Here is a 14,257-nt window from a genome sequence, read left to right as displayed (position 1 = left end):
TAGGGGCGTGCCCCATCCGCCCACTGTCACGCCTCCTTGTGCTTGTCATTAATTCGCCAAGTCGGTTAAATATTCAAGCAGCACTTGCAAAAGGTGACTCTTGATTCTTTTGGGCCCGGGTAAAACTTTGTGCCGAGTCAGGGAAAACTACGAAAACGACTTCCTCCTGCATTTCTCCTCCGCCGCCGTTGGAGTCATTTGTGACATCTCTGGGACAGGGAAACGAACATAATTGACAAGCCCCATTGCAAGCCTCATAAAAATGTTCAAAGTTATTTGTCGCTAGCGCGAAATTTCCCACCAGCGAAAACTTTCCGCTCTTCCATCGACAACGAGCGCGGTCCAAGTCATAGTTTCCTTGGAAAACTTTTGCTCCTGTGACAGGACCTCCTTCTGGCTTCAGAATGGATGATGCACATGTGCGTTCGCTTCAGGAGCCTATGATTTTGATAGCTAATGTTGGCATCTTGCCTTCATCCTAGCTGCCTACGAAATGAATGTCAGTTTCAGGCAATGCTTTAAGTATAAGAAATCATTGCATCCAGTAGCTTTGCATTTGTAGTCACGAAAAGAAAATTTCTATGTAATGTCAGTTTCTAGAATATACAATTTTTATTTCTAAATTTGACATCTGGACTTTTTTCGACGCACTACAAGTCGATGATATGAAATTTGAACTCCTCAATGGAGTGGAAATTGTGAAACCACTCCTTTTCGTCGTATGAAAAGCCGGGGACCTCCTTAAAGAACGGCAATTCCAGGAACCCTTTCTCTTCATCAGACTCAAAATCCTTTTCGTGGCACTCCCAATTGAGGATTTTTCATTTCCTCGCTTTCTTTGGCAGGAAGTGGTACTGGCATCCGATCAGTATATCCTCCTGACAGGTTGAGAGTCAAAGAACACTTCGTTCCTTTGATCCTGTCCTATTTTCGCAGACAAGCTTATCCTTCCTCCTGGGCCGGAAAAGCTTCCCAAAACTGAGGACGATCGTCCAAGGGAAAATGATTAACTAACCCGCAGCCATCGATTAAGTCCACGTTACATTTAGCTGAAAAAACTTATAAATTGAGTACATTTTGGCCCGACCTTTACTCGGCCTTCAACGATTACCATTTCTTTGCAGTTTTCAGTGTCAGTAGCTAGCACAGCTTGGTTTCCAAATAATTTTCTTTCCGTCGCACCATAATTTTCAAATTTTTAGTGTATTCATGTCTAAAGCTCCGATGAAAGTGAACTGAATCCGAAAAAAAGTAAACCAAATTGATATGTGTTTAATTGAAAGAAAGGTGACTTATTTAGAAAGGATTACTTTGATCTGCTTTAATTTCACTGTGCTACTGTTCGTAGTTGCCCACGAAATGAATGCCAGTTTCAGGCAGGACTTGAAGTAAAAGAATTTATTGCATCTAGTAGCTTTGGATTTTTAGTCACGAAGAAAAAATTTCATTATTATGTCAGTTTCTAGAACACTATAAATTTTTATTTCTTAATTTCGACACGTGGACCTTTTTCGACGGACTGCAAGTCGATGAGCCTTCTTAGGCAAAACGGCAAGTTCCTCATGGTCAAGCAGCAAATCGGGAACTTCTCTTTCGACTGTAAGTAGAGAAGCCTATTAAGTAATGGCAAATCGGAAAAATTCTCATTGTCGGAAGCCTAAATGTCTTCAAATAGAGAAATTTCACCACTTCGTCGGACTGCGAATCGAGAAACCTCACCTCATGGACCTTCGAATAGAGGGACAACTCCTCTTTATCGAACGGCGAAGCGGAAGAGTCCTCCTCATTGGAATTAAAATTTGAACTCCTCATTGGAATGGAAAGTCTGATGGAAAGCCGGGGACCTCCATAAAGAACGGCAATTCCAGGAACCCTTTCCTTTCATCAGACTCAACATTTTTTTTGTGGGACTCCAAATTGAGGACATCTTCCATTTCCTCGGACTCCAAATCGAGAACAGCAGATTGAAAGACGAAGAACCCGTCCTTCTCTTTGGTGGCATCAAGGAACTCTTTTTCAACGTTCTCGTTTGACAGGAAATCGTGGTACTGGCGACCGAGCAATATATCTTCCTGACAGGATGAAAGTCGAGCAACACTTCGTTCTCTTGATGCTGCTCTATTTTTGCCAACAGGCTTATCCTTCCTCCTGGGTTGGAAAAGCTTCCCGAAATTAAGTATGATCGTTCTAGCGAATATGACTAACTAAACCGCAGCCGTCGATTAAGTCAATTTTACAGTTAGATGAAAAAACTTATAAAGTGAGTACATTTTTATATGGCACGATCTTTAATAGGCCTTCAACGAATACCATTTCTTTGCAGTTATCAATGTCAATATGTAGCACAACTTGGTTTCCAGAATTAATCTTTCGTCGCACTATAATTTTGAAATTTTAGTATATTCATGTCTTAAGCTTCGATAAAAGTGAACTGAAATTGTTATAAATCCGAAAAAGTAAACAAAATTAAGAAAGAAAGGAAAGAATACTTAAAATTTGGCTTGGGGCTTAACACATTCCCCTACAGAATTAAAGCAGACACTCTTCCTCTAATTATGGAATTCAGAGTAACTCGAATATCCTTAGACGATAGCAATCCGCCAACAATCTTCACACTGCGTTAGTGGGGGAAATTAACAAAAATTGGGTTAAATACACACACACATGGGCGTCGACAGGCAGAGCGATGGAGCAGCCGTATTGGAGTCAAGGCTAAAATAAACGTGAACGTTTTGTTAAGTGCTCTCGGATAAGCATCCCGCACCCTGACTCCCTCCCGTGACACAGTTAGGCCGTGGCTCTATCGAAGCATTTGCAACTGTGATAATTACTAAACCACATCGACCCAGTGCCTGCGGCACTCCCATTTCCCAGCTCCAATGTCCAATGGCCAGGTCTGCGCTCCTTCGACCCGATTTCTACCCACTACAGCTCGGCGCACTGCAGATTTCCTCGGTTAATGGATTTTTATGCGGCGACATGGAGGAGGAGGAGGAGGAGAGGTCGACGTGCCGCCATTTAATCTACACTCAATATGATTTTACCGCACAGCAGGAAGAAGGCAGCAAGAGCCGCTAATGCCAACATATTGTATATGTACACTGAGGTCAAAAACTATGTCATGGATAATAATATATATCAAAAAAATATATGAATATTTGATTGTCAAATACTCTATGAGTTCGAAGTTATCTTAGGGCAAAGGAAATGTTGTTGATAGAAGCTAAAAAGAGAGTTTCGTTATCAAAGAGATATTTTTACGTTCTTCTTTTATCTTAACTTATCTTAAACTTTAGGCAATAGGAAATATGCTTCTGATAAATGAAATTGTGCTGATTGAATGCAATTTTCTTAAGGATAACTAATTAAATAAATCCAGATTTAATACATATTTTTTCACAGTGTCTTGCTCTGTGTGAATGTCCGTATTTATATGCCATAATCAGCATTATATGCCCGTCATGTTATTCTCTCTTATTTTCGCCATGCCATTGTAGTGCTAATGATGATGAAGTTGTCCTTAAATGCCCAGCCAACTCAGCCAGATCCGGACGCTGCGATGGCATTTGGCACTTGGAACTTGGAGTAGGAGTACCTACGACCAGGAGTAGGACTAGGAGCTAAAGATTTGGGCGAAAGGAGGAGACCCGCTTGCCATGCTGGTCAGTTGGCGCTTGTACACTTGTAATGAAAAGTAATTTGGCGCTATATTCGCTTGATTGTGCGTATTTTGTTTGTGGACTTAATTCGGGGGAGGTCGAAGGCGTTTCCTCTGTAATAATTGCGTACAAAATTAATGAACGTGCTTTTGCGTGGAAAATTTGATTAAAGTGCTCATTAATTCCAATTGTCGGGCAATTTGCCTTGGTCAAAGTTGAGTGTGTTTTTGCCTAGCCGAGGAGTGCTTAGGAGTAGTAGAGGGGGATGATGTCTCTGGATCAAACCATCAAACACTCAAGTATTCATTGAGGCCTGATTTGGCATTCATAGCCAAAGGTTGCGCCATTCAATTGAATAACTTTGGTTCGGGTCCAAAACTTGATTATTATTTCATAACCGCAGGGCAAGAGATGGCCTCAAAAATTGGCAATGCATTATGAAATTCGATTTGCATGTTTCTGATTGCCTGGCAAACGCACAGAGATATGTAGCTGCACACAGCCTCCTCTTCCTTCTACTAATTGAAATTGATAGCAACGAAATGGAATCTGTGACATTTATGTTGATAAATTGTGTTTGTGAAACGGCAGCAAATAAATGTGAATTGCGAGTAGAGAATAGAGAATTTCCCACACAGCACTACTAACAAAATAATGCAGCTCAAGCAAATAGTCAAATGTCAAAAAATGGAGTCAGAAAATGCAAAAGCAAACGGCACGGACATCCTCGTCCACAATTGCCTCGAACAATATTTGGGACTGCCTCTTGTCTCTGCTGAATATATATAGTATATAGTATGTTCAACGAGCAATATCTGGCACAATAAATCCAAAACTAAAACACATACCGAGTCGAAGGCAGCGAGCCATCCAGGTCCATTCAAGCCTTGTCGTTTGTCGTGCAAAAATCAAACATCACACAGCGCCCTGGCCTGAGCAACAGTCGGTTTCGTTTTATGTTTCGGCCTCGAAAAACATCCTACGGACCCAGGTATCTTGTCTGGGGTCGGGTTGAGTGGTTGAGTATTGAGGAGGCCGAGAGGCTCATTATTATGCATGAAGTCATAGACTGTCTAGCACCTGCAGGACAAAGCGCCCACCACACAGATACGCACGCACACGTCGTCACACGGCGAGAAAAGCGAAAAGAAAATGCCTAAGTTATGCACATAAAACTTGATTGATTTGAAATCGTTCGATAAGGTGCCTAAAAGCAGGCTATGATATGATTTATACATGACTCTATGTTGTCTTGATTGTCTTTTGACTCTTAATTTGTGAAAAAGTTTGTATGTGTTGCTTTTGTTATATATTATATAAAAAAATATAAACAATAGGCTTGTTCTTCTAGATGTTTTATTTGTTTTCGAGTTGTTTTATGGTTGTACTTTTTAATCTGGAAGCATTCAAGAATTTCAAACTTATTCATTAAGTTGCCTTAATGGATGTGTTTCGAGATATAAAAAATCCATTAAATATTTCTCCAAATCTTGGTAATATATCCTATTTTTCCTGTGTATTTTTCTTCTTGTGGCTGTGGAACGGAAATTTACGCTGACATGAAAACCTCGCCAGCGGCGCTTCACTGTGAAGCAACATCCGTCGTAGTCACCGCCAGTCGTTCACCTCAGAAGTTTAAGTGGGCTGGCAAAGCTTCTGATTTGGATTTGAAGCCAGAATCTGGTGTTAGTGCACTCGAAAAATCTGTTGACCTATAAATGGTAGAGCTTCTCAGTTAGAAGCTAAGTAATGGTTTAAAAAAAAGTATCAGGAATTTAATGGTATAAAGACTTTTAAGACTACAAAATAATAGTCAACGACTTTTACATAATTTCTAGTTTCAATATTCGGTTTTAATTCATAACAAAATTCATATTAATATCGATACAATTTAAATCTAGAATTACTACCATTTTTCGAGTGTCCTCTTGGCTGGGTCAAACTAGTTGATATTCAATGCAGCATCCGGAACTTGATGGAATTGACTTTTGTGTCCCGTGCCGAGGAGGTGGAGACGAAGTCGCTGTGAGTCGCGAATGCGTGGCTTTGAATTTGTCCCGGCAGCGTCATTAAATCAAATTGAAACCCTTTTTTGGGGGCCGCAAAAAGGGATTTGAGACTTTTGATTGCTTCGGTCTGTGGCGGTTAACAAAACTATTAGGGACAACACCCCCACCACCAACCTGTTCACCTCAGAGAAATGCAAACGAGATGGGAAATCAGTTTTCCTGTGGGCGTGCCAGGTATCAATCTTTGGAGCATGCTCAACTTTAATCACACTTAAGAAAAGGCGTTCCGGCGTAATGAGGCGAAGGACTCGCCAACAGATTTTCCTATCAGCTATCTGCGGTGGTGCAAATAAATCGGTTTTAATTTAAACTTAAAGGGTCTTAAAAAAAGGGTTTTTTATCCAAAAGAGATCTTGACTATTTTATATTTGAAATTCTCCTATATGAACTTGCTTTACATATGTTAAATAAATTTTAAAGCTATAAATAATGTTTTGAAATGTTGCTCTTTCTTAACTTTGTTTTAATTTATAAATGTTGACCGGCTAAGTGGAATATTGGTTGGCATGGAAATCAAAATTGGTTTTTGTAATTCTCTTCCGGGGTTTAGTTAGTTATTTTGAAGTATAAAAATAATTGCATCTAGTAGCTTAGCATTAGTAGTCATGAAGAAAAAATTTCATTATTATGTCAGTTTCTAGAACAAATTTTTATTTCTTAATTTTGACACCTGGACTTTTTTCGACGGACTGCAAGTCGATGAAGACTTCTCTGGCAAAACTGGGATTCCTAATGGTCAAGCAGCAAAACGGGAACTTTTCTTTTGGCTGTAAATAGAGAAGCCTATTAACTAATGGCAAATTGGGAAAATTCTCATTGTCGGAAGGCAAGCTCACCTCTTGGACATTCAAATAAGAACCAACTCCTCTTTATCGGATGGCGAATCGGGAAAGACCTCCTCATTGGAGTGGAAATTGGGCAACCACTCCTTTCCGTCGGATGAAAAGCCGGGGACCTCCTTATAGAACGGCAATTCCAGGAACCCTTTCTCTTCATCAGACTCAAAATCCTTTTCGTGACACTCCAAATTGAGGATATCTTTCATTTCCTCGTTTTTTTTTTTTTGGCAGGAAGTGGTACTGGCATCCGATCAGTATATCCTCCTGACAGGTTGAGAGTCAAAGAACACTTCGTTCCTTTGATCCTGTCCTATTTTCGCAGACAGGCTTATCCTTCCTCCTGAGCCGGAAAAGCTTCCCAAAACTGAGGACGATCGTCCAAGGAAAAATGATTAACTAACCCGCAGCCGCCGATTAAGTCCATGTTACATTTAGCTGAAAAAACTTATAAACTGAGTACATTTTGGCCCGACCTTTACTCGGCCTTCAACGATTACCATTTCTTTGCAGTTATCAGTGTCAGTAGCTAGCACAACTTGGTTTCCAAATAATTTTCTTTCCGTCGCACCATAATTTTCAAATTTTTAGTGTATTCATGTCTAAAGCTCAGATGAAAGTGAACTGAATCCGAAAAAAGTAAACCAAATTGATATGTGGTTAATTAAAAGAAAAGTGACTTATTTAGAAAGGATTACTTTGATCTGCTTTGATTTCACTGTGTTACTGTTCGTAGTTGCCTACGAAATGAATGTCAGTTTTAGGCAGGACTTGAAGTAAAGAATTTATTGCATCTAGTAGCTTTGGATTTGTTGTCACGAAAAGAAAATTTCATTATTATGTCAGTTTCTAGAACACTATAAATTTTTATTTCTTAATTTCGACACCTGCACTTTTTTCGACGGACTGCAAGCCGAGGAGCCTTCTTAGGCAAAACTGGAAATTCCTCATGGTCAAGCAGCAAATCGGGAACTTCTCTTTCGACTGTAAGTAGAGAAGCCTATTAAGTAATGGCAAATCGGAAAATTTCTCATTGTCGGAAGCCAAAATGTCTTCAAATAGAGAAATTTCACCACTTCGTTGGACTGCGAATCGGGAAACCTAACCTCTTTGACCTTGGAATAGAAGGACATCTCCTCTTTATCGGACGGCGAATCGGAAGAGACCTTCCCATTGGAATTAAAATTTGAACTCCTCATTGGAATGGAAAGTCGGATGGAAAGCCGGGGACCTCCATAAAGAACGGCAATTCCAGGAACCCTTTCCTTTCATCAGACTCAACATTTTTTTTGTGGGACTCCAAATTGAGGACATCTTCCATTTCCTCGGACTCCAAATCGAGGACAGCAGATTGATAGACGAAGAACCCGTCCTTCTGGCATCAAGAAACTCTTTTTCAACGTTCTCGTTTGACAGGAAGTCGTGGTACTTTCAACCGTGCAATATATCTTCCTGACAGGATGAAAGTCGAGCAACACTTCGTTCTCTTGATGCTGCTCTATTTTCGACAACAGGCTTATCCTTCCTCCTGGGTTGGAAAAGCTTCCCGAAACTAAGTATGATCGTCCTAGCGAAAATGACTAACTAAACCGCAGCCATCGATTAAGTCAATTCTACAGTTAGATGAAAAAACTTATAAAGTGAGTACATTTTTATATGGCACGATCTCTACTCGGCCTTCAACGAATACCATTTCTTTGCAGTTATCAATGTCAATATGTAGCACAACTTTGTTTCCAGAATTAATCTTTCGTCGCACTATAATTTTAAAATTTTTAGTATATTCATGTCTTAAGCTCCAATAAAAGTGAACTGAAATTGTTATAAAACCGAAAAAGTAAACAAAATTAAAAAAGAAAGGAAAGAATACTTAAAATTTGGCTTGGGGCTTAACACATTCCCCTACAGAATTAAAAGAGACACTCTCTAATTATGGAATTCAGAGTAACTCGAATATCTTTAGACGATAGCAATCTGCCAACAATCTTCACACTGTGTTAGTGGGGGAAATTAACAAAAATTGAGTTAAATACACATACAAATGGGCGTCGACAGGTCATGGCTAAAATAAACGTGAACGTTTCCATTTAAATATATTGTTTTTCAATGTTTATGCAAAAATGTGGCCATCATAAAGGTGCTTAGTAAAAGAGGGGGGGGGGGCTATTCCATTGGATTTTTTCTTTCCACAAACATTTCCCAATCAAACTTTTTAGCGAAGCCCTTGATTAAAGTGGAAACGTTTATTCTTTGTGGCCCGCAGTTTCCCCCTTTTTGGCCACATCCCTGCCCTCGCTCACATAGTTTCCATATTTGCACAATAATTTTGTGGCCGGGCAAATATTTGTTCGCACATCCGGTTTCATATGTGTGGATTAGTGTCCATGTGTGCACTGCCAGGAGGTGTGTTCAGGGGTTGTGGTGGGGTCTAGGTAAATGTGTTTAGAACACCTCTGTTACTCCATTAGCATATTATGGCATATTCACGCACGAGTTTCCCCTAATCGAAAGCACAAAACATTCAGTTCCCTTAATCGAGTTGATTAGCGCAAATGTTCCGGCAGCCAGTCAGTTTATTTTAAATGGTATATAACTTTATAACTGGCTTTTGGGGGGTGAATTTAGTCATTTGCATTCGGTGGGGTTTTGTGAAATTGAAGGATTTGATGGGGGATTTAAGACGGAAGACATTTAGGGAAGTAATGTTTCATAAACTTAAGAGATTATTTTAAACATTTTGAGTTATATTTTATCTTTGAAAACCTTGTATAATTAAATGAATACAATTTGTATAATATCCTTTAAGGTTTCGTATATATATGTAAATATTTAAAAGCTTATTGTAAATTCCATTATACATATATTTAATTTATATATTTATATTCATTTTAAACAATGAATCTCAAAAGGGGAAGGCTTTAATGGGATCAAAGACCTTTCAACACTCTTTTATAAACTTAAAAATATTATTTCTTACTTTAAAAATATAATTTTATTTAACGTATGCCATTTCTATATAGTTTTCTTTATGTTTTTTTTTAAAAAGAAGATTTTTAAAGCCAGCTTTTACAATTCGATGCACTTTAGTTATTTCATGTAAACTAAGAAAGCCTTTAAATTTATTTTCCATCACCTTTATCCAGAAATATAAGTTTCCTAGGTATATTAGCTAACTTAGCTAACAAAATATTTATACAGTCTACAAAACCGATAACTTAAAAAAAGAAAATAAAAAAGAATTAAAAAGGAAAAAAGGAAAAATCGCTTACCACACTATATTGGGCTGTGGATGTTGCTGTGCAAACAATATTAAAATCCAGGCGACACCTAGACACTTTCCGCAGTAACAGCAGCAGGAGCAGCAACAGGAAGCAACCGAAATCCTCCGCCAGATGATGTCCTGGCCCCATTGAGTCCAACCTGGACATGAAAAAGGGGGAGGATACAAAAAAAAAGTACCATTGAATGCATAACAAACTGTGTGGGTAAAGTTTCGCCAGAAATTATTTTAGGTGAGCAACGGACACTGGCAGCCTCAACTTCAAAGTTGCCGGCAAAGGGAATAACTTGCATATATTTGATTGTTTACGCTATAGAGAGAATTTTAAAAAACAAAAAAATAAACTGAAATAAATTTAATAAATTCGCTTAGGGACTTAAAACTTGGAATTGGAAAATGGCCATCGATGGAAGGCAAGTTTTTTTTGATTGCGTTTTGATTAGAAGCCATAAGCCCCTGTGACAGGAGGGCGTCGAAAGGATTTACATAAAATATATATAGTGCCACTGGCGCTGCTGGCAACGCTAAGTACTCTAATTGAATCGAGCTGAAGCGCCATAATCTGGCCCGGAAAATCCCCCCGAACGGACGCCTTATAAATTCCTAATGGCCCCCAGAAAGAAAAAAACATCTTGAGTTTGTTATCGGTTTAGTGGCCTTTGTTGGCCATAAGAACCAAGAGTTTAGGCGATTCCAGCCACACCTACAAAACTGGAAGAAAAACAAAATCAGAGACATCACAGAGGAAGAAAGAAAATAGTTTCAGTTGGTTATAATGCACAGAGAAAATATTTCCTACTTTTAAATATATTTTTAAATTTTTTTCTATAACTTAAACTGGTTGCAAACAACTTTAAAAAGAAATCTTTAAATGACTTAGGAAAAGATTTATTCTCTGAGAATATTTTTCGTGTTAATATTAAAGTAGATACCATTTTTTGCAGCATTTTCAATGCAGCATGCAAGACCAAGAGGGAGTTAAAGCACCAAGACCGCAGCATCCGAATTCAAGTCGCATTTAGTGTCGTTCTTATTCCTATTTATGTTATTGTGAAATGCAAAGCGATTGTCCGAGATTTGAACTAAAAAGAAACTCGCTGAAGGAGCTAGCTTTCGCCCTACAAGGACGAGCAGGACTCTGGCTCCCTCCGGCTAGATAAGCCAGTGAGACAGGCAGCCTGATATGTTCGAGTCATTAAGCGTCTTTTTGCTTCGGCTGCTCCAGTGCTCTGTGCTCATTAAAGCTAAGCCCAAAGCTAAACAACAAAACAAAGCCTTACCGAGCTGAGCCTCACTGTTTCTTGTATACATATTAATCATACGCACTGTTGCCAGGCGACCATGAGGTGGGGGGTTGTAGAAAGTTTTCAGTTGTTTTTCAGCCGCTTTCGGCTCAATCAAGGGGCCGGCAACCCTTTCAGGCGCAATTATCAAAAACTTTTTGCCCGAAATAAACTTTTCAGAGTGCCTCAGAGGGGGGAAAGGGTAAGGGTGTTGGAAAGTAACCACCACCCCTTTTGTTAAGAGTGAAAACAAAGCGCATTTTAATGCGAAAGACTTACAGTAAGTTTGCAGGCCGATTAAGCGATTAATAAGCTTGTCAATTTGCAATTGTTGCCAGCAGTTGGCGTCTAAATTATGAACTGGCCAATGCCGTCAGAGTTGTTTTCGCTTTTCTCACTTTATTGAAAGCCGCTCAAAGACATTTGGCAATTAGGCGCCAGAAACTTTTTGGCCACGACTGGAAAGAGGAGGAGTAGGAGGAAATAATCCAGCCTCCTTTTGGCCTGCACTGTCCGACAGTTAACACCTGCAGTCCGTCCCTCAATGAGTTCCGTCCCTTCGTCCGTGGAGGAGGCAGGCACAGATTGGCCAACTCTCGTTGCTAGTCAGCCAAGTGAGCAGCCAACTCTCGAGGGCCTCTTCAGGCACACACACTCACAAACGCTGGCAGGACACAGCCTCCTTTCTGGCCACAAGTATTTGCCCATGTATCTGTGAGCAGGCATTAGACAAGGCCGTAATAGTTCGAGCCAGGGTATTTTGCGTGTTGAACTCGTAACAACTTCTTCTGCTTACCTGGCTAACACATTTTTTTATGGTCGCCAGGAGAGCAATTACCAAAGATTCCGCTTTCCTTGCAATAAAAATTTAAGATGCTAACCAGGCCGACTGGCAGGCCGGAACTCAGACAGAAACAACAGAAAAATTGTTGGCTAAATGCAAATATTACACCTGGGCGTACCATTTCTTTTTCCGGTTTTCCGATTTTCCGGCAGCAAAACACTTTATTTCTTCTTAGAACAGTTCTTGGGTTCTTAAAGAGTAGCTTTAAGCAGCTCTTGTTGGTCACTTTGCGGGTTAACAATGTGAGAGAAAAGTGTCCTGCTCTTGAAATCGGGACAATTGCACTGAGAGGAAATTATGCTATATTATATATTTCCCCTGAAATAAAGACAAATCGCAGAGGAAGTTAAAGACTCTCCTACAGAAGATTGAAAGATTCTTTATACAATATATTTTCCTTAAATTTTTGCATATTCTTATCCTTAGCAATTCAAATCGGGTTTTCCACTGAACAAAAGGGTTTCTCTAATATTTTATCCGAGTGCAGCTCGATCCTGATAAACGATTGTGTGTCTTTGGAGCTTTGTATTTGCATTCGCCGGCCGATGTGTGCACTGTGAGTGGCTTTTACGAGACCGGCTGCCAATGTCAAGCCAACATGCAAGCCGGCTCGGGTCCGTGGCCTTTGCCAATGGCCAATGCCTGATGAGAGTGAGGGGAAAATCTACATTTTTCCCAGCCGCAACAGGGCGCACTTAACCCACACTCTCACTCACACTTAGACGCCAAGGGGAAAATGCCAGGCACACGTAGACGTAGAATAAAGTAACTTTTTTATTGCGTCTTCATCTACATGCATACTATGTGTGCTAGTATAAAAGCTACCGCAGAAAACTTTTTCCCAGAATTGTTATTCAAAGTGGCAGCCCAACCACAAAATCCGAAAAGTAAAAGGCATATCAGGTGAGCGGAGTGGTAGGAAAAAGGCGCACTGAATGGGAAATGGGAAAAGCAACGCGCCAAATTGAAATACAAATAATGAGCTGGCAAAACAAAAATCATGCCGAAGTCCATCATCAAATCGATGGAGAGGAAATGTAAGCTGCCAGTTTAGAAATATGAAATATTGGCCCAAGGCAAAAGTCCTTTTTCTCTCGTTTAGGCCAAATGGAGGGGGAGGTTTATTGACTGCCCTCGGTGATCCATCAAATTTTTCGGGCTTTCCCCAACTTGATTTCCATTCAAGGAGCTGCCGCATTTTCCATTGATGCGCATTTCTTTTGCTTTTCCTTTGGAATCCAAAACATGCCATGACTGGGCCATATGATGCTTTTGCTGCTATGCGAATTCCTTTTTCTGGGCCAAAAACTGACGCCATAAAATTGGCACATAAAAATGGGCAAAGCCAAAAGGGCCGAAACAGCAGCAGCAGCAGCAGCAGCAGCTTCCGATTTTCAGTTTTCCGCTTTCCTTTTGGCAGCCAAATGTACTCTAATTAAATTGAATTGCTTTCTGCTTTTTCGCTGCAAACTTTTTAATGCAACATTTGAGTTTAGGTTTACGTGCGCTCCATTGAAGCTGAAAAATGTAGACCACGTTTAGGTTTTATGGCGGCGACTCCTCCTCATCCTTTTCGTCCTTCCCCTCGCAAAGTTTACTCTGGCAGCCAATGCACTTTGTGTGCACTTGAGTGGCTGCCATGTCTGACCCACTTAATGGCGGCCAACGAATTGACCAGGCCAACACTGACTGAGGTGGCATTAAAAATTAGCCAAGCCAGGAGTCTTCCAGACAGAGCGTGTCCTGATTAGTACGATTTTAGGGAAGGGGCTTAAAGGGACTCCAAAGAGCCAAGGGTCTAAGCAAATACGTCTGACTTCTGCCAGTGTCCAATTAAACTTAAATTAATTTGCCCAGCAAAAGCCGCCTCCTCGCCCCGTCTGCCCATCAATATTTGCACACATTGATTGAGTTAACACTTCTTGGCCAAGTTTCAAAATTGGCTCGAAGTCGGCTTGTCGACTTGCCGACTTGGCTTGTTGGGGATTTGCTACTCCTGCCCCCTTGGATCTGAGCCAAGAAATCGCAAGCCAGCAAAATAAACTCATAATTGCCCAAACTTGCTGGATAAGGATAAAGGGACAAGGATAACACTGATGGAGCATTGAAAAGGGACACAGGACACGGAAAACTTTCACATTAGTAATTAATAAAGACGAGGATGGGCATGGGATGATGTGATGGCCAAAAAGTTTCTGCGTCTGATAATTTGGATGTTGTCGAAAGGAGCTCATGTAAATTAAATTACAAGCGGACAGAACAAGTGGAAGGACATTCGCATTCGCA

General features: G+C 40.2%; 3 long non-coding RNA genes across 3 annotated transcripts; 1 reads left to right on the top strand and 2 right to left on the bottom strand.

Annotated features, from left to right (window-relative positions):
- Positions 1–589: 589 nt before the first annotated feature.
- On the bottom strand, positions 590–1,294 carry LOC110186723 (uncharacterized). Its single transcript, XR_002319841.2, has 2 exons — positions 1,112–1,294; positions 590–1,049 (listed from the first exon to the last, which is right to left on the bottom strand). It is a non-coding gene; the product is annotated as an uncharacterized LOC110186723 (long non-coding RNA).
- Positions 1,295–1,656: 362 nt separating this feature from the next.
- LOC110186724 (uncharacterized) lies at positions 1,657–2,478 on the top strand. The gene is made up of 2 exons (XR_002319843.2): positions 1,657–2,260; positions 2,324–2,478. It is a non-coding gene; the product is annotated as an uncharacterized LOC110186724 (long non-coding RNA).
- A 3,871-nt stretch (positions 2,479–6,349) lies between these two features.
- Positions 6,350–7,221, bottom strand: LOC110186726 (uncharacterized). The gene is made up of 3 exons (XR_002319844.2): positions 7,065–7,221; positions 6,565–7,002; positions 6,350–6,495 (listed from the first exon to the last, which is right to left on the bottom strand). It is a non-coding gene; the product is annotated as an uncharacterized LOC110186726 (long non-coding RNA).
- Between the last annotated feature and the right edge of the window lie 7,036 nt (positions 7,222–14,257).

Source organism: Drosophila serrata, unplaced genomic scaffold (assembly GCF_035046125.1).
Source record: "Drosophila serrata isolate PLE 108 unplaced genomic scaffold, ASM3504612v1 contig_382, whole genome shotgun sequence".
Lineage (NCBI taxonomy): Eukaryota > Metazoa > Arthropoda > Insecta > Diptera > Drosophilidae > Drosophila > Drosophila serrata.
The sequence above is the reverse complement of the archived record's forward strand: the minus strand, read 5'-3'. Positions and strand labels throughout refer to the sequence as shown.